The sequence below is a fragment of the Lynx rufus genome, unplaced genomic scaffold, assembly GCF_022079265.1.
Source record: "Lynx rufus isolate CCGP_SWC_20201006 ecotype Redwood Valley unplaced genomic scaffold, mLynRuf1.p SCAF_7, whole genome shotgun sequence".
Classification (NCBI taxonomy): domain Eukaryota; kingdom Metazoa; phylum Chordata; class Mammalia; order Carnivora; family Felidae; genus Lynx; species Lynx rufus.
Window position 1 is genome coordinate 28013432 of NW_025814889.1, and position 25180 is coordinate 28038611.

The following is a 25180-nucleotide window of genomic DNA, read 5'->3' on the forward strand; positions in this document are numbered from 1 at the left end:
ATGTTTCCTTTTTATATCTATATTGTTAATTTGAGCTTTCTCCTTTTTACTTAGTAGGGGCTTATACATTTTATTAATATTTTCAAAGAAACAACTTTGACTTTATTAATCTTTGTCAGTCTTCTCTATAGAATGCCTTCTTTCTTTGTAATTTCCTTCCTTCCAGTTTATTGAATGAAATTGAACTTCTTTTTCTAGGTTTTTGAAATGAAAAAATGGATGGTTGGCTTTCAACCTTTTAAGCATAAACATTTAAAGCTACAGACTCTAAGCACCACTTTAACATTCTCTCACAGCTTAGATACTAATTGTGGTTGTATTTCTTTGACCAGTACTGGATTATTTAAATGTATGCTGTTTATTTTCCAAACAAACTGAGGATTAAAAAAAAAAATCTTTATTTCTAGTTTAATTCCACTGTAGAACATATATGATTTCAATCTTTTACATTTGTTGAGATTTGCTTTTTAGCTCAGCATATGTTCTATTTTGGTAAAAGTTTCTTGTACACTTGTAGTGTATTGTAGTCTGCAAGAGTTGAGAATAACATTCTATAACAGCAATAGGTCAAGTTGGTTAACAGTATTGTTAAACATCCTATAACCTTTATGATTTTTAAAAATCTGCTTATTATATCTAGTGGTTCAAAGAAGGTTATTAAATTCTCCAAATAGGATGGTGAAATCATGATTTCTCCTTGTTGTCCTGTGAATTTTAGCTTTACATATTTTGGAGTTAAATTGTCAGGAACATACAAATTTAGAACTATTCTGTCTTCCTATTGAATTGACACTTTTATCATCATAAAATTCTCCCTTTATCTTCCATAAAACTTCTTGCTTTAAAGTCTACTTTATCTGATATTAATATATCAGATTCCTTTTAGTGTTTGCACAGTGTACCTTTTCTTCCCATATTCTTCTATATAATATATCTTGTGCAAACTAGATATAGTTGGGTCTTTTTTTTAAATGTAGTTCAAAACTTTTTGGCTTTTAGTTGGAGGACTAAACCTATGTATAGGTAATCAGATACTGATATTTAAAATACCTTATTGGTTTTATATTCACTCCATCTAATCTTTTTTCTTCTTTCAATTAATAAATTTTTATTACTGCATTTTATCTCTTGTTAGCATTTTTTAAAATTCCAATATAGTTAACACACAGTGTTATATTAGATTCAGGTGTACAATATAGTTTTGCACAGAATCTGCACCAGTTTGCATTCCCACCAACAGTGCAGGAGGGTTCCTTTTTCTCCACAACTTCGCCAACACATGCCATTTCCTATATTGTTGATTTTAGCCATTCTGACAGGGTTGAGATGATACCTCGCTGTAGTTTTGATTTGCGTTTCTCTGATAACGAGTGATATTGAGCATATTTTCATGTGTCTCTTGGCCACCTGGGTGTCTTCTTTGGAGAAGTGTCTGTTCATGTCTTCTGCCCATTTTTTAACTGGATTATTTGTTTTCTGGGTGTTGAGTTGTATCAGTTCTTTACAGACTTTGGATATTAACCCTTTATTGGTTATGTCATTTGCAAGTATCTTCTCCACTTCTGTAGGCTGTCTTTTAATTTTAATGATTCTTTTCTTTGCTGTGCAGAAGCTTTTTATTTTGCTATGGTCCTAATAGTTTATTTTTGCTTTTCTTTCCCTTGTTTTAGGAGGCATATCTAGAAAAATGTTCTACGGCCAAAGGAGATATAACTGCCTATGCCCCCTTCTAGAATTTTTATGGTTTTAATTCTCACATTTAGGTCTTTAACTTATTTCAAATTTATTTTTCTGTATGGTGTAAGAAAATGATCCACTTTAATCCTTTTACATGTAGCTGACCAGTTTTCTGAAAATTTGGTGAAGAGACTGTCTTTTTCCCATTGGATATTCTTTCCTGCTTTATCGAAGATTAATTGACCAGATAATGGGTTTATTTCTTGGTTCTCTATTCTGTTCCATTTATCTATGCGTTTATTTTTGTGCCATTACTATACGGTTTTGATAACTACAGCTGTATAATATAACTTGAAGGCTGGAATTGTGATACCTTCAGCTTTGCTTTTTCTATTTCGAGATTACTTTGGCTATTCAGGGTCCTTTGTGATTCCATATAAATTTTAGGATTGTTTCTGTTAGCTTTTTGTTCAAACATCTTTGTAGTTTCTCATGAAATTATCATAGAGATTACAAATACTTCCTTGAATTACAAAACTTGACTTTTACCACTTCCTATACAAGACAATAATTGGTTTAACTCCATTTATACCTATCTGCAATTTGTTCTACTGTTTTCATTTAATTTATTTCTACATATGTTTTAAGCCTGAAAGACATTGTTATTATGGCTTTAAATAGGCAAAAATCTTTTATATTTACTCACATATTTATGCTTTTCATTTTTTTCCCTAAAGTTCTATGGTTCCAATTGGGATCATTTTTCTTCAGACTGAATACCTTCCTTTAGTATTACTGTACTATGGTTCTACCTGTGATAAAGTCTCCCACCTTTTGTCTAAAACTGTCTTTGTCTTCATTTAAAAAACACTTTGCTGGGCATAAAGTTTCAGGTTAGCAGTATTTTTCCTTTCTGCACTTAAACTTTAAAGATGTTATTCCATTGTTCTCTGATTTTAATAATTTCTGTAGAACAATCTGCCATCAATCTTATCATTGTTCCTTTCAAGTTACTATGGTTTCTTTCCTTGGGTTATTTTAAGATTTTCTCTTTATATCTGCTCTTCCTGAGTTTCATTATGTTATACTTACATATGGTTTTCTTTATATAATATTGCTTGGAGTTCACTAAGTTTTTTTTGTATTTCTTGAATCTGTGGATGGCTATCTTTCATCAGCTTGGAAAATCTTTGGTCACTATCTTTTCAAATATTGGTTTTGCTTCTTCTTTCCTCCCAGTACTCCAATGATATGTAGATTAGGTGAAATGATTCAATCCATATGTCTCTTAACCTGTTTTGTTCTTTCCATTCTTTCCCCCCACCCATGCTTCACCTTGTACATTTTCCCATTGAACTGTCCTTCAGTTTACTAATTCCAGTTGTTTATTTTTTAACTGTGCTTACTTTACTATTAAACTCAAATCTTAATTTCAGATTACATTTTTTAGCTCTAGATCCCACCATTCTGTTGCCATTCTTTGTCTTTTCCTCTATTTAGCTGTTTCTTTTATTTCCTTTATATATTCATACGACGATAAAATCGTTGTTTGATAACTCCTATTATCAGTGCCATTGGTGGATCTGCTTCTATTTTCTCTTCTTTCTTGGGCTGTTTGATAGATTTTTACTTTTCACATGTCATATAACTTTTTAGTGTATTCTTAATACCGTGAATGTAAGAAACATAAAACTGTGGTAGGTATTATTTTTTCCCAGTGAGGGCCCATCTTTTCCTATATTAGACAGGTAGGGTGAGGAGATGATCTTTTCAATTTGATCAGTTTACTCTGGTATAAGATGTCTCAAATATGAAATCAATTGTGTGGTTTATAGCAACTGCATCCCACCACCATCCCATGTAGACTCTCTCCTAAGCACTATGAGATTACAGAAAATTTCTCTGTATATTTCCACCTCAACTTCCTAGCCTCCCTTCCTGCCCCAAGGTTCAGTTAACAACCCATGGGGGAAGCTAGCTGTATGTCTGAGGACTCTGGTTTCCAGTTCATCATGCCAGACTATATGACCATCAAAACACCAATGGTTTCTCTTTCCCCTAGTAAAGTCTTACCTCCATAGCAAGCTTGATCTTTAGCCAGTGTCCATTTTGGGCAAATACACTTAGGAAAAATGACTGTCAGTATTCTTAGCTCATACAGGCTCTTCCATTTCTGAAATCTCAGTTCATTTTGTCGTCTTTGCTTTCACAACTCTCTGAGATCTTCAATAAATATGGCTGTGGTTAAGAGTAACACAAATATTTTAAAACTCCCCCCACTGAAAAATAGGCATATATGCCCTTCCCTCACCTTGAATATGGGTCACTTCTGTAACTTCTCTGACCAATAAAATATGGTGACTATGACATGACACCAGTTTCTGGACCTAGACCTTAAGACACTGATGAATTTAACTTCATATATCTAGGAATATTCTAAAATCACTGAACTGTCACAAAAGAAAGCCAACTATCCTGATCTGTTAAAAAATAGCAAAAACAGCTTTTGGTTTCATTAATTTTCTCTATTATTTGTCTGTAAACTTCTCTTTTATCAATTTCTACTTATTTTCTACTTTCTACTTACTTTGGATTTTATTTTTCCATTTTCTTAAAGTGAAAGCTCAGAAAATTTTAGGCCTTTCATTTCTAATGTTAGTATTTTAAAGCTATAGATTTTCCTCTAAGCACCGCTTTAAGCTACATGAATACGGTATGATGTGCTTTCATCTTCATTCAGTTCAAATATATTTTCTTATTTTCCTTGTGATTTCTCTTCAAACCATGGTTTATTTAAAGGTATGTTGTTTCATTTCCAAATATTTTGGGGAAGAATTCTAGGTATTCCACACTTACTCATTTCTAATTCAATACAGTAATAGTGAGAGAGCATACTCTGTATGATTTTAATTCTTTAAAATCTTGTTTTATGACCTGACAAATGATTTACCTTGATAAAAATTCCACACATACTTGAAAAGAATGTGCATTCTATTATTGAGTGCAGTATTCTATAAATGTCAATGAAGTCCAATTCATTAAGTGTTGTTGCAGATTTGTATATTTTAATTGATATTCTGCCTATATCAATTGCTGAGAAGTGTTCAAAACTATCTATAACTGTAGTCACATCTACTTACCCTTTCTTTTCTGTTAGTTTTTGCTTCAAATATTTTGAAGCTCCATTATTGGGCTCAAAGACATTTAGAATTATGATATTCTTTTGATGAGTTTGTTCTATCAGCAGAAAATATCTCTCAGTATCACTAGTAATATTCCTTGATTTGAAGCCTATTTTGTTGGATATTAATACAGGAAGTCCAGTTTTCTTAATATTAGTGTTGTCATGGTATATCTTTTTCAATTCTTTTAATCTGTGAGTTCATATTTGAAGAGGGTTTCTTGTAGAAAGTATGCAGTTAGTACGTCTTGCTTTTTTATCTAGCCTGATGATCTCTGCCTGTACAGTATTCAGATCATTTACACTTAATGTAATTATGTTATATGGTTGAATTTGAATTAATCATCTTATTTTCTGTTTGTCCCAAACTGTTCTGTGTTTCCTTTTCCCATTTTTTATTGCCTTGTTTGGAATTACTATTTCATTTCATTTATCATTACTATTTCATTTTATCTCCACTCTTGGCTTATTGGATATACCTGTTTCTTTTAGAATTATAATGGTTGCTCTGGTGTTTAAAATATAGACCTTTAACATATCACAATTTTTAAAAAATGTTTATTTATTTTTGAGAGAGCGAGAGAGGGAGAGAGAGAGAGAGTGAGCGCACAAGTGGGGAAGGTGTAGAGAGAGAGGAGGAGACACAGAATCCTAAGCAGGCTCTGAGCTATTAGCACAGAGCTCGATGTAGAGCTTGAACTCATGAACTGTGAAATCATAACCTGAGCTGAAGTTGGACACTCAACCGACTGAGCCACCCAGGTGCCCCTAACATATCACAATTTAACTTATAATAATGCCGTACCACTTCATGTATAAGAATTTTACAGCAGGATATATCTGTTTCTTCCTTCCCGTCTTTTGTGCTATTGTCATCATAGTCTAACTATGATAAGACTGTCATACTGGAGAATCCAAGTGCAGGCACTCTGGTTCAAAGATCTAGCTAAAACTAACTTTTGAGTGATCCTTGTCAAAATACCATAAAGCTGTCTTGGACCCTCCAAACCAGCCCACATTACAGCTGAATGCCCACCAACTAACCTCAGCTGATGCTACACAGTGAAGAATAACCACCAGCTGAGCCTTCCCTGTTCATTACCCACAAATATGAGGTACAACAAAATGGTTATTGTTTTAAGATTATAAATTTTTAGATAATTTGGTATGGAAACAGAGAACCATAACAGATTCTGGTACAGGGAAGTGGGGTCCCATAATAAAAATCTTAAAACATGTGGCATTGGTTTTGGGACCAGGTGGGAAGCAAAAGCTGTAAGAGCCTCAAGAAGACTGTTAATAAAAGAAGTACATTAGTGAAGTACATTAGTGAAGCACATTAGTGAACATGTTAACAGAAGGAAATTACAACCCCTCTTACACAGTGGTATGCAACGCTTACTTGCATAACATAGAAAAGAGAAAATATACCCAATAAAGTGGTAGATTTGGGTAAGGAGATTTCTACGCAGAAGATTCAAAGTATTAGTCTCTTTTAGCTGTGTGTACTAACGTATACATAGACAGAGATGAGCTAACAAAAGAATTGTTTCATTTTCAAGCAGAATTTAGAGGAAAGATAAAGGAGCCAGGTCTTGCCCTTTCAAAAGAATAATCATCCCCATTCTCTCCAGACTGAAAAGAAATAGCTTCAGAGTAAATATGAAGTCTAGGGTTTGCTACCAGTAAAGCATGGTTTCAGGATAACAATTACAGTATGACTCTAAAAATACTGTAGTAGAAGTGGAAAATAATTTAAAGTTGTATCTAATTCAGTTCTAAAACTCTTAAGAATGTGCTTCTTAGACTATCTTTTCTAGATAAAAGGCCTCTAGGAATCTTGGAAGTATGCCTTTTGGGCTCTTTCAAATAGAAAAGCTTCTAAGAAATTTTATGGGTATTGTTTTGTAACACATGGACTCTCAGTCTCAAGTAGAAAAAAAGCCTATCTTAAAAACAAATGTGCGTGTGGCTTCCAAAGGTGTGGATTATAATTTGACACATCAATGCCTTATAATGATTTTAAAAGAATTATGTGAAATTGGATTGAAAGCAGGAGAGAGAGTACAAAATGAAAATACACTTTTAGACTCTCACGCTTCTACAAACAGGAAGCAAGGCTGGAAAGACCACCAATTATAAACATGAACCATTTCTTATAGAAAAATAAAAATGACAGAATTTATAGGTAAGGCCAGAAGTCATGGATAATCATTTTCAAGGATTAAGAATGGCTCTACTAAAGAAACTGTCAACATCAGAATTTCAAAATTACTATGGACCAGTGAAGGTTACATGCCTCCTGTTTCCCCATTTTTGAATGGAATGCTTACCACAGTTACTCTATGTCTGCCTCTCCGTTATTTGTTGAGTAAATAACTTGTCTCTTGCAAAGAACTACATCTAAGGAGCTACATCTGGGACCTGATTTAAATGACAATATCCTGGACCTTAAGCTTGAGGCTACAGCCACAGTAGGGTAACAATTTTGCATTTTTGGAAAGGATTGAATATATTTTCAAAGTAGAAGGAATGTAAATAATTTGTGGGTAGAGGGTAGATGGTGATAAATTTAAAATGGTCACAAATTCTCTGATACTTCTTCCATTGAGAGGTGATGACTATAAACCCTCTCACTGAAACTGAGAGGACACTGGGATTGCTTTGATCAACAGAATATAGAAGAGATGTGGTGCCAGTGTCCAGTTTTAGGCCTTAAGATACTGGTCTTTCTACTTCCTATCTCTTGGAAAATTCTCTGTACAAGCCCCCAGCCAAAATATTAGAAGTCTGGCTGCTTTAAGACTACCATGCTAGAAAGGTCAAGCAATTCCAGAATTCCACCTCCACCCAGGCACCATATATATCCGTAAAAATATCTTGGATCCTGCAAAGCAATTCATCCACCAGCTAAATACTATCCAGTGATGTCATTCAACGCAACAAAGAACAGAAAAATCACCCAGCTGAGATGTGCCTTAATTGCCAATCCACAGAATCATAGCTATATAAAACAACTGTTGTTTTAAACCACTAAGTGTTGGGGCAATTTATTATGTAATAAAAGATCATTGCAACAATGATTTTTGCAATTTATTTAAGTTGTTACAGAGTTCACAATGTCCTGCCACCACCTTCTACAACCCAATTGGAAGCAAAAGCCTAAATCAAGATATTATTCAGAAGTAATTTGCAAAGTTAATTATAAGGTAAAATTATTTCTTAAAGATAAAAAGGCTAACATTCTCAGGATATTATAAAACAAACACTTTTCAGGGCACCTGGGTGGCCAAGTTGGTTAAGCTTGATCTCCACTCAGGTCATGATCCCACAGGTTTGTGAGATCAAGCCCTGTATCTCTGCACTGACAGTACAGAACCTGCTTAGGACTCTCTCTCTCTGCCCTACCCCCACTCACATGCCTACTCTCTCTCTCTCTCTCTCTCTCTCTCTCTCTCTCTCTCTCTAAATAAACACTAAAATAAAAAATAATGAAAAAAAGTGTTTTCCAAACATAAGAAACTTCAACTAAGTTACTGCAATTAACATTTTCTTTTTACTAAATAAACTATTGTACTTACATAATAAAGCCAAAAGACTCAGGCTCAAGTTGTCTTTAGTTAATTTAACAAATGATTGTTCAGATACTTTCACATGACTGGAACAAGCAGAATTACAAATATAAAATTGAACATTTGTAGTAATATAAAGAAATTATTTTAAAATATAAAGTAAAAAATACTGGTGTATTAAAATAAAATATGAGGTATAGAACAGATGATAGCTGTTACTAAAGTGATAATATATACATATATATGAACATATACACATATACATAAATGTGTGTACACGCAATTGTGTGTATGTATGTGTGTGTGTGTGTGTGTGTGTGTGTGTGTGCATTCAAATATTTATTTAAATGGAAGAGTGCCCTGTGCCAGCATGTTTACCACAGCACTGTAAAAGCTAAAACTGGAAATAATTTAAATATACATTAATAAGAATATTATTTAAGAAGGGTATAGAGAAGGGGCACCTGGGTGGTTCAGTCAGTTAAGCGTCCGACTTCGGCTCAGGTCATGATCTCATGGTTCGTGGGTTCGAGCTCCACATCAGGTTCTGTGCTGACAGCTCAGAGCCTGGAGCTTGCTTTGGATTCTGTGTCTTCCTCTCTCTCTGCCCCTTAACCCCTCATGCTCTGTCTCTCTCTTTCTGAAAGATGAATAAACCTTAAAAAAAATTTTATTAAAAAAAGAAGGGTATAGAGAAAAGAAAGACTTCAATTTTTTATTCTACATATTCTATACTTGATATTTGAATTGAATTGCTAGAATGTTTTTATAACACACATGTACCACTTTTGAAAATTTATAATGAAAACCACACTATTCCAAGTTTAATACCTATGGCCATGTTATACTGTCTTCAGAACCTGAATGATCCCTTGGTCTAAGTACTGGAGAACAGCCAAAATTACTTCTAAGGGAGAATCATAACCCATCAGCACATATTTCTTCAGACTACCTCTATTCATACATGCTGGACAGTCTAATCTGATACTTTTCCTCCTCAGGCTCCCCAACATTCCTAAGAGGATGCCAATCATACTCCCAATCCAGCTATTAAAGTAAATGGCCCCATATCTAACCTATACCTGAGAATAATTACACTCCAGGTACTTGCCTGAGAGTAAAATGCTAAACTTAACTGTTACTCCGTTTTTTACAAAAAGCTTCTGCAGGGCTGCTACATATCTATTTAGTTCACCCATTCATTATTCTAAAACTGCATGTCTGGATTAAGACATACCACCAAAGAGCAGCATTCTTGGCTTTGTCCTTTTATCGCTCTCCATCCTATTCACCCAGCATTATTGTACTTAGTAAAGCGCCTTTGATGTTAAGCCACTAGACTACACTGAAGGGAGGTTTAAGAAACAATTATAGAAAAGAGAGTATTCAGTTATTCACTACAAGGATGTTGTTGAGGTCAGAGTTGAATATGCTACTCTATGAATGAAAGCATATAGTTTTCTTTGAATTACAATTAGTAGTTTCTCCTAAAATGCTGACAAATTTTGATCTTGTGAACACTAGTAAACACATCTCATCTTAGAATGGTCTCTTTAGAAAATTTAGAGCAAAATTTGTGATCCACCTCAAGGAAATATAGGGGATCTTATGAGATACATTGGTCCCATTTTATCACCTTCCTTATTTTTACAATACTGAGGTACAATTGCCATATCACGAAATTCACCTGTTGAAAGTGTACAGTTCAATGATGTTTTAGTCAAATTACAGATGTGTGCGATCATCACTACAATCTAATTTCAAAGCGTTTCCTTCACTTCTCAATATCCCCTTAAGTCTACATGAAGTCAGTCCCTGCCGCAACCCCCCAAACTCCTCTGATCGGCTCTATTACAGACATTTCATACGAGTGGAATTTGGCATCTTTCACTTAGCATAGTATTTTTGAGGTTCATCCATATTATAGTACATATCACCATTTTAATTTTTTTTAATTGCCGAAGAGTTTTCTAATGTATGGACATACCGTGTTTTGTTTATCCATTTACTAGTTGATGGACATTTGGATTGTTTCTCATTTCTATTATGAATAAAGCTATTATAAACAATTGCAAATGAGTAGAGAATAGCACCTTTGTAAAAAACAATTGATGGACCAAAAATATAAGTATCTCTCAATTCCACTTTATTAATCTGCATGTTTATCATTATGCCAACGACATACTGTCTTGGTCATTGTCACTTGATATTGAATTTTCCACATGGGCAGTAACAAAGCCCTCCAACTTTGTTATTTTATTTATTTATTTAAAACTTTATTTTATATTATGTGTCCTAATGAATAAATACTATCTTAAATTCTTTCTGACAGAGGACAGATATAAATACAAAACTAGAATAAACTTTAAAAATGTTTTCAAAGGAATATAGTCCTCTTAAGATTTGAAAGTGACAATCACTAATGCATTCTCCCAGAAATAACTGTGAAATTAAGTCTTCCCCAACACACACCCGTATCAACAAACATTTATCAAATGCTTACTAAATACTAGGCATGGTGCATAGTTAGGCGCTGAAACAATTAAGCACAGTCCCTCACTTAACACATAAGTAGAGAATAATGGCACAGTGAGTTACAGCAACAATTGAAATATGTACAAGATACAGTGGTGGCAAGGACAAGGTATATTAATTTTATCTACCAAATTTACCTTACTTCATATAATCTTGTTTCTGAAAAAAAATGGCTTACAATTTCTGGTATGTTTTTAAACAAAGCGAGTTTGAAAACAACAAAGAGGCTAGTCCTTACAAAAGCTTGCAATAAGTAATCCTTTTATAGAGTTCTTCTCAACTAGTAAGATCTTTTAATTCAGTCTTTGTTTTTAAGATTACAAAAGAAATTTACATTAATGGAAAAATTCAAACAAAACATAAATACTTATAGTAAAAAGTGAAAGCCCCATTTTACCTTGAATCCACCCTACTCCTCTCCCCAAAGACTTCTATTGTGCTTGGGCAAATTCTGTTTGTTCAGAGCTACCTAAGATGCAGACAGTAAGAACTCTTGAAATCCTCACACAAATCTCAAATCTTGTTTTCAAAAAGAGTGTCAGCCTCTTTCCCACTACACATGACATCAGTATAGCTAGCAAGACTTGAAAATTATTCTTTTTCCTTCTATCTCCCATCCTATGCTTTAGAAAAGGTGGAGATTAAGAGAAAAAATGGACGTAAGCAACAGACCTAAACAGTGTGTGTATAAACTTTATAGTAATGATCCTGAAACTTGTCCTATAGGAGATTTTTAATAAGTATCCTTAAAAAAGGAAAGAAAAGAAATGAAGGAAGCTAAAAGGAAAGGAGGAGGGAGGAAAGAAAGACAAGCAAGCGGTCAGGCAAGCAGTGGGCATTTCCAAAGTCAAGTACATTTTGGGAAACAGTGGGTTAAATAAAATATCAATATGCACTGAGATGCTCCCACCTTTCATAACATTAGCTAACCACCAAACTCTTTAATCACGGATCACCTAGTGATATCTTGAAAGACACTAGATTGAGGCAAAAATATAGTGTAGGAAATAAGCACTGGTTATAGTTTCCCTTCATCATTCCCTTCTTTATCACACTGGCAGCAACAAACGAGATATGCAGAAATATGCACAGAACCACATAAATATGCTAATGGCCAAAAGACTAAAAAGTAAAGTCAGCAGACTGTCTTAAGATTCTATCTTTACTATGTTAGAGAAACTGGTTTCATTTCTTTGTTGTGTTGTTTTTCCTTTGACTGTTTATGCAATAAAAGAATAAAACTAGAGATAGAAGTTTGGCTGTAAAATTAAATGCACTAAAGTGTTTGCTTTTAATAGTAAGTAGTAACAAGTAAATCTAATCAAAGGGTCTCAATGTAAATTCTATGCATACTTTAATTTGCTTTACAAAACCAAAAAATTGGATTCATTTGTGATATTACTACAGTAACTGCATTATCATAGAAGAATCTTCAAGAGGTTAATGAAAAATTGTGGTGAAGTTAGATTTTTATGAGTTACTATAGCCACCTATGTCTGTGCAACAAAAAACAGTGAATTTGGATCTATCTCCTTATACGTTAGACTTCAAATCATGATATAATTCAGCAATGAACTCTGTTAAACTTGCCATTGAGACTGGATGGAGCCTTTATTACCAAAGTATAATCATGAATGATAACTTTCCAATATGTATGCTGTCTAACCACCGAAATTATAATTTGGGAGGACTTCCTACCGACAGGGATCCTTATGGTAACTAACAGAGTTGTATGTCCTCAGTGGAAGCTATTCTGAAATTTCCCTTCACTAAAAAAATGAGTTAATAAACTGTCAATGGAGAAAAGTCTCCATCATAATACTTAAGCTCTTTGGTTGTTGTTTCTTCACTACAGTTGGGACAAGAAGTGTGGTAGCTATCACGGATATTTATAAATGTAAAGTAGCCTCACTTCTTTTTTTTTTTTAATGTTTATTTATTTTTGAGAGAGAGAGAGAGAGAGAGAGAGAGAGAGATAGCATGAACGGGGAAGGGGCAGAGAGAAAGGGAGACACAGAATCTGAAGCAGGCTCCAGGCTCTGAGCTGTGAGCACTAAGCCTGACACAGGGCTCGAACCCACCAACCATGAGATCATGACCTGTGCCAAAGTCGGTCACTTAACCGACTGAGCCACCCAGGCGTCCCTAGCCTCACTTCTTTTATATCTAAAATCCAATCATTTATCTAATACCCAACTCAAGCTTCTTCAGTGAAACTTCTCACCACTCTCTAATTCAAGTCAAAATGATTTCTCCTTCCACTAAGCTGCATGCTTCTTGTTCAAGACTCTCACTTAGCACATAACTACATTTAATGTACCTTAAATTGCTGTTTAACTTGACTACTGTATGTGTTCTATTCATTGAAAAGTCTGAAAGACTTTAGGTAGGAGGACCAAGGCTGTGCACATCTTTAGAGAACCCACAATACAGCCACGATGCTGTTTCTATTAACATTCTATTAGTATCTGTTGATGATTAATATTACTGTTCAGTGCTTTGTGACGGTCTTAGGAATAGATATTCTTCAGGAGAAAATATAAGCGGTTTTCCATTATGAGAATAGTGAATGGGCTTACTGGTTTTAGGAAATGTTCATAAACTACCTATAATTTAAGTAACTTATGACTAAATCTCTTTTTTTTCTATGACATAGGAATGTCATGGCTAGACGAGAAGATGTACACTTTTTATGGCCTTGGGCACAAAATGCTTTGAGGGAATTAACTGCTTAATAACAAAGGACTCCAAACAGGCTCTATCATTAGAGACTAATAGAAAGGGTTAATGAAACATTATTAGACATGTATGTGATCATGCATATATAAAACATTTAAGAATATACAAAAGTAATTTGGCGATCTATTTCTCTCATTCAACAAACCATTACTGTAAGCCTACTGCATGGTGAGCTCTGTTTCAGACACTGGGGAACTAAAGGTGAATGAAACATATCAAACATTTGTGTTGGCTCTTTAAGGAAGATCCAAACAGAATCAATCTAAAATTTCATCTACCTACCTCCATGTCAAACCATATCACACATAGTTAAGGTGCTTAAAAAATACTTTATCTCACTGTTTTAAGCAACGCAAATAGTTTACTTTGACCTAAACAACAGCAAGCTTTAATTATCCCAGAAACTCCTTCAAAGAGACACTGTTTCATTTGTATCTGTCCCCAAGCCCCAAGATTCCCAGGCTGTTGAATGAAGACAGAGAGATATTGCTATAAGCAATACAAGCAAACTTACCCAAAGCTGTGTCTAAAGAAATGTTCCTTACCTACAATGAGGGCAGTGCTGGCCCAGGTACACCCTGCCCCTATCAATTTCTTAGCAGCTGCTGACATATTCTTATGCTTCACAGGAGCATGTCATTTTCTTCTAAAGGGAAAAGGCAAAAATAGAAAAACTTTTGCCAACCACAAAAATGTATATTTTAAAAATTGTGGAATAAAAATGAGCTGCTATATACTTTTAAAACCAGAGAAAAAGTAGAAAATAACAAGTACCAGCACCCCTCCCTACAACCTTCTGAATTGAATTGAGACAGAAATGGTACAGTTTCAGCTAAGCATCTTTATATCGGAGACAATTTAAAATGATCTAGCAATCGGGCAAGCTAAAAGTAACATGGTAACAGTCAAATTTACTCTTTTAGAACCAGAACCCATTTTTCAAGTGTGTTTTTAGAAGGAAAAATGCAATCTTTAATAGATCATGGGCTTTCATTTAACTAGAAATATACTACATCAGGAATCAGATTTTAAAATCTACACAGTTAATGTGACAACAAACTTGGCTGCTGAATTTGATTTTTCAAACTAATATGGTATGCTCTGTTCTTGCGTTAAATCACAGGGATTTCTTCTGGGATTGCAAAGGAATGAGCATTTAGCCCATCTCACGAAGGAAGGAGAGATTTCTAAGCTTTAAAAACAGGAGGTTCGCCTACATGATCACCTGGGACAAACTTGGCCAGAGCAAGCAGGCTAGAAGGTTATAGGAGCCTGGGAATGTTTAACATCAAGAAAGAAACTACAGCTCAGTAAGATCAGAGGGAATTACACAGGAAATGTGAACAGTAACCCTTTCATATCTCTGTACCCCCTCCCACTGCCTGTGATAAATGGAGTCCTGGAGCCGCCAGCTATGTGAATACACAAACCAACAGCAGAGGGGGACTGGGAAAAAGGAAAGAAGCCATTTTATATAAACACGCGTGCGTGCACACACACACACACCAGCAAAAATTCATGACATGATAAAAGTATGCTGTTCCAGAAAACTGCCGTTAGCCTTTCTAAATGCCACGTGTGCACTGTATCACTGCCTTATCCAACAGAGTCCTAACTAAAAATTCCAAAGAAACATGAAGAATCAGGCGGGAGTGGGGGGACAGAATAGTTGGCAGACGCATCGTAAGTAGGGAAACGTGGCTCCTCTGAAGCTGACCAAACAAATAAGTCTCCACCCTGGCTTATGTTTAAACATCTTGTTCCTAGTTGGTCTGTAGGGAAAACATTCTTTCCACAATAAATAATGCGCAACTGAATCAGAAATTCCTACTCCATCCTTTATCTACTCTATGTAAAAGTTCTTCAGTATTATAAACCAGAAGCTCAGAGAATTCAATTAATTGTGAACTCTATTTAAAAAAACAGTTTAGAGTCAAGGCAAATTAAAGTATTTCTTGCTTCTAATTTGAAAAAGCAAATGTGACTGTGCAGATCCTAAATTCCTCTAGAGACCTCTGGGTTGGGATCTCAAGAAAATAAGCAGCTCTTACCACAACTGCCTTTCAGAAAAGAGGAAATGCTCAGTTTCTATAAACAGGTGAGTTTAAAAGATTAATTAAAAACAAACAAACAAACAAACAAACCCACCCATGGCCCTCAGACTGTAAGGTACTGGGGTGGGGCAGCAAACTAAATAAAGAAAAAAGTGATATTTCCAATGGGCTAAGCTTAAAATATGGAATGGAATTTCATAGGTCACTTTGGAATAAGATTTAACTTTTTTCATTGGTATAACTTCAGGACAGAGATGGTTTGCCACAAACAGTAGGTTAAGAAATAAATGGAAGTAGGGGCGCCTGGGTGGCGCAGTCGGTTAAGCGTCCGACTTCAGCCAGGTCACGATCTCGCGGTCTGTGAGTTCGAGCCCCGCGTCAGGCTCTGGGCTGATGGCTCAGAGCCTGGAGCCTGTTTCCGATTCTGTGTCTCCCTCTTTCTCTGACCCTCCCCCGTTCATGCTCTGTCTCTCTCTGTCCCAAAAATAAATAAACGTTGAAAAAAAAAAATTTTAAGAAATAAATGGAAGTAAACATGGAGATGACAAAGCAAACCACCAACAAAAGTCAAAAGGTTTATAGCTTTTTAGAACTATCCAGAAGAGGAACAATAAAACCAGAGGATTTTTCCCCCCAGCAAAGTGCCTCCTCCAAAGTATACATCTTCTTCAAGAAACAGCCTATACCAGTAGTGGTTTTGGACAATAAACGGCAACATCAGTCAGATGGCAAATGAGATTTAAACTGCAGACTTCCAAGTTCCCTTAAACATCTGATGTCTAATTTCTGGCTCACAGAGAGGCAGTCCCACACCTGTGCAACAAGCTAAAGCTGCTTGTCCTTTCCATGGATTTGGAGTTGCTATAACATTTATGTTGGTTGAAACATTTGGGGAATGAGAGGGAGCAAAAAATAATAAACAAATTCTGAATAAGAAACCAGACTTCTGAGCGGGCTTTTCAGTAAAGATCACGTCCCCATTAACTGAGGACCCTGAAGTGCACTAAATGGAACCTCAGTGCAACTATCTCCCCGTCTGGAAAGGAGAGCTTACTTGTAGCGCTTAACCATTGTTTACTCATGTCTAGTTCTGATAAACATAAAAACCTCATATCCTCATTGAATGTTATTTGGGAATCTCAAAATAATTTAAGTATTATAACCAAAAAGACACCACAGCAAGATAATTCGATGTGTTTTTTTTTTTCAAACAATGTCCCTGCTACGACAGAATTTAGTACAAATACTTTTTAGGTAGACAGATGTTAACTTACATGTGTTTACTTTTATCTTGAAGACAAAGAGATCAAAAATGTCTGTGAACACTAATGTATAATGACAATGACATGATAATTATTGGGACCTTCGGCGTGTCTCCTTTCCTGAGAGATACTGTCCATGATCTTTTCAGTTCTTATGCTGGGCCTGAAGAAATGCTGACTGATACATACTAGGCCTTCAACATTTGTTAAATGACTCAGCAAGAAGGTCTCTTTTTCTGCGTGAAAAATCACAGAGCCCTAATAGAGTACTCCCTTTCAAGTAATAAAGGATAGAAGCAACAAGCAGGTTAAGTCTTCAATACAGAGGCAATAACACAAGAGGCAAAACATAGACAAGCCTTGACAAGAGTTATGATCATAAAAACAGTAAGAATATCACCTAATATTTGCACATTTGTACAGCACTTCCCAATGTATAAAATGTTTTATGTAATTTCAACCCCACAACTTTATAAAGTGGATACTATTAACATGATTGAAACAGCATAAAGTGGCTTTTTTGAGGTCATCCAGCTAGTTAAGCAGCAGAGCGGAGATTTAAACTCTTCCAAAAAGCTATCCCACTCATTAAAAATTCTTTATTTTGTCATGAAATTTTGAAAAGATCTTCCTCCAAATTCCAAAATCAGGGTATACATAATAAGCACCACCCTTTTCCCCTCTCAAGCCACTCAATATCACTCCCTTTACCAGTTCCCATAAAAATTCTCAGAGCTCCCACTGTCGCAGCCTCGATTTCCTCATACCAGAATGATGAAGGGCAAAAGTGAAAAGCATCTTTCAAAAACAAACCTCCTTCCACCTGGGTCTTGTATCCTGTAACTGTTCCCCAAAATAAGGACACTGTCACAGGCACAGGTTTTAAAATCCTTAACTACTGAGGAAACGTCTGGGGTTGTCTGTTCTTCATTTAGAATGAGTCAAATATGACACACACTACCTCTTCATTCCTAAAAGGTGAGGAGTCACCCTCACATTCCCAGCCTTGTGGCCTAGCAGAGACAGCTGTTCCAAGGACTTGGCTGACTGAATAAGAATAACACAACTCACAGAACTACAAGTTATACTCTTAGCAACTTTTAAAAATCATTCTAAATGTGTATTTTTGAAGTCTTATTAAAGAATGATAAACTACTGGGGCACCAGTTGGTTGAGCGTCCAACTTTGGCTTAGGTAACCATCTCACAGTTGTGAGTTCGAGCCCCATACTGGGCTCTCTGCCGTCAGTGCAGAGCCCGCTTCGAATCCTCTATTCCCCTCTCTCTCTGTATCTCCTCCGTTCATTCTCTCAAAAATAAGTGAACATTAAAAAAAGAAAAGAATGATAAACTACTGGCATTAGTAATTTAATGTAAATGTGAGGTATAACAAAGGTGAAAATTTATTCATATAAAACCAACTATTTCGACTTACCTCTGAAGCTTATTGAAGATTATTAAACTAAATTATATGAAAAATGCTAAATATCTTATCCAGCGCATAGTAACAAGTCAATAAATGTCAGCTGCTATTAGTAACATTATTGAAGAATTAAAAACAAAACATACAATGGAAGGCCATATTTCAAATGAACATGCAAACAATACATTCTGTGGATTATTTTTTAAATATTTATGCAAAACATAACCATCTGTTCAATGCATATAAATATATGCATATAAATATTAAAAAAAACAGTTTGGAAGAATAAATGGCAAAATGATGACCTCTGGGAGGATTGGAGGGTGGTGGTCAAAGGGAACTTTTTAAACAAGGGTATGTATTCCATCTGTAAATAAAATTCAGTTTTTGAAAAGCAAAATAGAAAATACATTTACAGGGGCGCCTGGGTGGCGCAGTCGGTTAAGCGTCCGACTTCAGCCAGGTCACGATCTCGCGGTCCGTGAGTTCGAGCCCCGCGTCGGGCTCTGGGCTGATGGCTCGGAGCCTGGAGACTGTTTCCGATTCTGTGTCTCCCTCTCTCTCTGCCCCTCCCCCGTTCATGCTCTGTCTCTCTCTGTCCCAAAAATAAAAAATAAAAAAACGTTGAAAGAAAATACATTTACACAAAATATCTTCGTAAGTTTCTTCAATCCCATGGTTGATTTCAGTAGTACATGAAAAGTTTACTTTTATTTTTAGTTAATGTATTCAAATGATGTCTAAAATCCCATTTTATTTAGTAAGACCCTTCAAACTTTGTTACATACTGCTTTCAATAATCTTCCTAGTGACATTCCTAATTGCTATATTAAAAATACCTGCTTGTGCAAGAAAAATATATTTTATTAAGTTTTAGAACAACTCAATGTATTTAATAAAGGGGCAAGGAGTCTTTCAAAGTCCAGGAAGCCATAAATCAGAACTTCTACATAAAAAGACTACCTTTTCCCCTTAAATTTGCTATGTGTTTACATTTAATAAACCACAGACAAAGAGTCAAGTCCCTGATTCTATTTAAAGCCAAAGGGCTGCCTATTTAAAATCACCATAACAATCTCAAATGTCCTGAGTGTTGCTCTAATTAAAAATCTCTCCTCCAAGGCTCTTCCTAACTTCTAATTCTTGTCGGTGCTATACTGATGCTGGCTTCAAAATTCTACCTTTCCCTCTAGTTTATGACCATAACTTAGACTTTTTCATCCCATTCTTTTTTCCTTCAGATCATCTAGATTTGAGCCTATAAACTGTGGGCAAACCAGGTCACAAGAGCTCTTATTAACTCCCTCAGTGCAGCAAATAGCAGGCCTCCTGTGGTTCAGGCATGGAGGTAAGCCACATGTGCCACAGACCCAACCAGCCTGGGCTCCTTCAATTTACAAATCCAGTTTATAAATTAAAGGCCTCCAGGGTTGTAAAAAGAGACCCACATCTCAACGGATGAGCGACAGAGAAAGTAACCTCTTCCTTGTCTAGGAGACACTGGGCTGAATAGGAAATCCCCACCTCAAAGAGCTGTGGGATTCCATGATTGTGGGAGGCTGTGCAATCTCTTTAGATATATTCAAAACTCAAGAAAGCCCTTTCCTGTAAACTAATGGGATAGAGTATTTGATCAAAAGGTATCTTCCTCTAATTTCAAATAAAATATTCTACTTATAATTTATAGCTGGTACAGGGTAATTCCAATAATAATTATAATAATATACAGCTTTATTTGTAGAAAATGAAAAGCACATGTATCAACAATGTTTATTCTTCTCCTGGATGCTCAGCTATGACTCATTAATATTAAGCCGCTATACCTACAAAAACATATGATGGTTCCTCCGGTAGTTGATGCTCTTAATTTTAAACATCTTAACTTTGCACAGTAGAACTTCGAACTTTGGTAAAAAGTCCTAGATCTACTATATACTAATTGTCATTGGTCAAGTTACTCGAATGCTCTATGCCTCAGTTTCTAGACATTTTCTAATGTAAATACTTACCTTAAAGGACGACTGTAAGGATCACTTAACTTGTTATACATAAAATACTAGCATGGTGCCTGACACAGAGTAAAACACTGTACAATTTTTGGCTGTTATTATTATCCTTACTATCAGAAATGTATAGCTCTTGGAAAAAAACAAATTTAAGCACAGATCACTGCAACCATTGAGGAAATAGGTTCTTTGAGACTGTTTAGTTCTATTAGAACACATTCAAAGTTCCCTACATCATTCTCTCCTGTGCATTCTGATGATTTATTCCCTCCAAATGCTTCAGCATACCCTGTGCTCTAGTTATCCATTTATTCATCTCCCTCTGGACTATAAACGTCTTGAGAACAGGGATTCTATCTTACCTTGTAGTCTCAACATCTAGCAGAGAGCCTTTCAGAGAGCAAATGCTCTATAAAAACTTAAATGAAACATACCCTTAGCAATTTAACCTCACAAGCCCTTGGCCATGACATCAACTTCATCGTGCAGAGCTGTGTTTTGCAACTCTTTATTCAAATCACCAAACAGAAGGTGAATAACCTTTTACATGATAAAGACATACAGTACCCCTCTATGTACAAGCTGAAGAGGAATCCAGTGTCCCACAGAAGAGTCTAGAATTCAGGTTGTTACTATCAGTAATAAAGGTCTTCCTCTACCAAGAAAAAAAAAGTATTAGCCATTTATCTGTCTACCTACTCAAGTTTAGTTCTTAAGGACAGAGGCTACTGAATGTTGATCTCTGCATCCCTAGGTGGGTCTACCATACAATGGCACTTTATAAAAGCCTATCACCTGCATTTTTTATCCAAGCTTCTAGTTTATTTTGAATTTTACTTGAATTTATTCATGACATGTCTTTATTTACTAGAACAAAAAACAAAATTTCTGAAATGAAACAATTCTCTTTTTTTCCCTAGATGCTCTTAGTAGAGAGGGAAATAAAACCCCTCACAGTGATGACCACAGAGAAGAGAAGCAACCAATGTCTGCTGCATGATCTTTTCCATGCTGCTCTGGATGAAGCCTTTGTCGGTGGCTCATCCTCCAGAATTGAGCCAGAACAAAGCCTTTCTTCAAAAAGAGTCACCCTTTGACTGCGGTATAGATTGTATTCAGTCAGCACTGTTTCCTCACTCTTTCACAGCTGTGACATGTTCATTATTTCAAAATTCTATCTGCCCACCCTGCTTGTGACCATGCCCAGTTCAGCTTATGACAAAAAGCCAGCTCGGGCAGCATCCTATTGCTGATCTCATGAAACATAAATTCAGCAGTAGCAGCCTTTTTACCACTCAGGAGCCCAGCAATGACAGACCTTCAGTGTGACCTTTAGCCTGATGTCTGAGTATTATCACACAGTGGGCCTACCTCCCAGCACTCTCAATCCGAAGCACACATCACAATATAAAAGGTAATAACTTTCTGGGAGTCTAGATAAATATCTTTCTCAGGGAAAAATAGTGATTTAACATTCCTCTGAGTCATTCTATTACCAAACTACTTCCAGGTGTTATAATTGGGACTCCCCACCACAACATGTGTCACTTACCTAATATTAGGTCCGAGCATAAATACACAAGTCACATAGGATCCCTTCTTCTAACTCTCCTACTCAAAGTAGTAAGATAAGTGATTTATTCCTCTTGACTTTGCAAGATGAAATTAAGATGACTTCTTTGCTTAATGAAATTAAAAATAAAAATGCTGTCAAACAGAAACTTCTTTGCTATCCTTGGTGCCCTGGTCAGTCATGGAGTTTTAAAGTTAGAAAGGATCCCAGCGAGTCATCTTCCTCATTTAACAGACCTAGCCTGAGGCCCGGGAAAGTTGAGTGGTTTGCCAGGGTCACACAAAAAAACAGAGAACCAAAGCTGGAAAAAGGCTTTCCTGCCTCCTCAGCCCATGTGCTTTCCACATACCACACTAAGATGAGACTCTTGCCAAGAACTTCACCATGACCCACAATCCTGGAGAGGCCGTTCTCAGCTTCACCTCACTCCCTACATCTTGGTAGTCCAGCCACATAATTATCTGCTAAAAAACAAAATATGAGAAAGACAAGACTTCCATCTCTAAAAATAGCTTCAACATCACTGTTTTCTTAAAGATATTACTCCTACCAACCGCCACAGGCTTCTTCCTTCCACACTGTTTCTAAGACAAGTCTAAGTGTTATCTAAGTGTTATCTAAGATCCTACTCCCCTAAATAGTCCTCAAGTATATTGGGAAAAAAATGGGAAAGCCCCACATACAAGCACCCTTATTAATAGAAAGGGAATGCTGCTGACACCCACTTGAGGTCACCACATGACTAGGAGCATTCAAGGTAGGGTAATCGCCTATCAGAGACTCAAAGCAGCAAGAGGACAGCTTCTGTCACTGAATAAATATTAATGAGAATCTAAGTGCCATGCCCTTTGTAACTTGATATAGGAATGACAGGGACATCTTAGAAAACAAGCTGACTAGTAAATAACTGTGAATATTCCCACAAATTCAAAAAATCAAAACCAAATTAAACAAAGATAAATGTTAAACCACAGAGCAAAAAGTACAAAACAAAATGTAAACAAAAAATAATTTAAAACAGAAAGCTTTAAACAAGATCAATGAAGTAAAGCCAATTAGATTAATTTTAGCAATAAATATAAATGAGTTAAAATATCCTTAAAAGACAAAGGTTCTCACCAGGTTAAAAAATGAAATCTATGCTCTACTTTTAGTAAATATCTAAAACACATGAAAATAAAGAAAAAATATAAATAAGTATAAAGACATATAGGAAAATATAAACTAAGGTAGCAATATTCATGTCAGCTAAAACACAAAGCACATGGCAAAAATTAGGAAGAGACTCATATTATTCTGACACAAGGTATAACTCTTAATTGAAATACTGACAGCAAATAATACATTAACACACATTCAAAAATAAAAACTGATATAAGGAAAAATTAACAAAATAAATTACTGATCTACATCTTTAAACCTTTGACTGACTAAACCAAAAAATAATTATAGAAGAGTTGACAACATAATAAATAACTCTAGTAGAAACCGTACTTCAAATTTTGAATTTTGACTTTTCCCAGGTTAATAGTATGTCATAACATTGAACAACTATAACACTGAACTCTGATGATGCTGGGCAGGGCAGCAGCTCCTAGTCAGCTATGTGATCTTGAGGGGAAACAACCAATACACTTAAAACCATGCTGTACACATACAATTTAAGAATTTAGAAAAGTATATCAGTGAATTCTAAGGATGCTAGGGTCCCATCCCAATACATCAAATCATACGCTAGAAAGTGTACTGAGAATTCATTTACTTTCCTTTCTGGTTTAAGGATATTCAATTCATGTATTACTGCTTATATTGTGTATACTGATTTACCTAAATGGATTTGTCAGGCTCAGTTTCAGTCTCACACAGAAGTTTTCTACTGTTAGACAGAAGTTAATCTTTCACTAGTTAAATAACTTTCAAAATTTGTGGAATGTTTTTTAAAACAACATTACTGAAGTATAGTTTACATACAAATACAAATACAAAATTTTATATACAAAATATATCTTAGTGTACATTTCAATGTATTTTATAAACATATATATCCATATAATCACCACCACTTAGGATCCAGAACACACTCATCATGCCAAAAAGTTCTCTCATACTCAATCCAGGTCAATTACACTGAACTCAGCTACAGGCAATAACTTGTCTGCTTATTGTCACCAAAGATTAAATATGCCTTTTCTAACATTTCTAATGTAGTCATCCAAGGCAGTAAATTGAATCATGGAATTTGTATTCTTTTGTGTCTGGCTTATATTACTCAGCAAAATGTTTCTGAGATTCATTCATGTTATGTCTATCAGTACTTTATCCCTTTTTATTGCCAAGTAGTATTCCGTTGCATGGATACAGCACAATGTGTTTATCTCGTCACTAGTTGAAGGACACTTGGTCCTAGCTTGAGGCTATCATTAATAAAGCTGCTATGAAAATTCGTGTACAAGTGTGTGTGTAAACTCATTTTTATTTCTTTGGGGTAAATATTTACAAGTAAAATTGTTGCATTTTATGGTAATAATATGCTTACCTTTATAACACTGCCAAACTATTTTCTAAAATGGTCTTATCATTTAAAAAAATGGTTTTATCATTTAACTTTCCCTATGGCAAAATATATGAAAGTGGAATTGGTCAACATCCCAGCTAACACTTGCTCTTTTTAACTATTCTGATGAATATACAGTGGTATCTCATTGTATTGATTTGCTGTTTTCTGAGGTCTAATGATGTTGAACCTCTTTTCCTGTGCTGCACTGGCCATTCATTATTTTCTTGTGCATATATTTTTTAACTGGGTTGTCTTATTATTAATGAGTTGTAAAAGTCCTTTATATATTCTGAGCACAAGTCATTTGTCAGGTATATGTATTGTGAATATGTTCTGTTTAAAGATTACCTTTTCATTTTCTTAATGATGTCTTTAGAAGAATAGAAGTTTTAAATTTTGATAGAGTCCCATTTGTCAATCATTCTTCTATGGGTCATGCTTTTTGTGACCTAAGATCTCTGCATATCCCAAGTTCACAAATATTTTCTCCCGTGATTTTTTTTTCTTCTAGTTTTGGTCTTTTGAATTTAGATCCATGATCCTTTTCAAGATATTTTTGTACATGAAGAGGTAAGGGTTAAGGTTAATTTTTTCACATTTGG

At 35.3% G+C, this 25180-nt stretch overlaps 1 protein-coding gene across 3 annotated transcripts in view; it reads right to left on the bottom strand.

The window, feature by feature from the left end:
• ZNF438 (zinc finger protein 438) overlaps positions 1-25180 on the bottom strand; it is a 134099-nt gene that overhangs the window by 95932 nt on the left and 12987 nt on the right. The window contains exons 1-2 of one of the 3 annotated variants that reach the window (XM_047065208.1): positions 8895-8922; positions 3751-3915 (exon numbers count right to left, since the gene is read on the bottom strand). The gene's annotated coding sequence lies outside the window, so the exon portion shown is untranslated. Of the gene's footprint in view, positions 1-3750; positions 4617-8894; positions 8923-25180 lie in introns of those variants that run through there. The other 2 variants (XM_047065207.1, XM_047065206.1) reach the window with 2 other exon arrangements.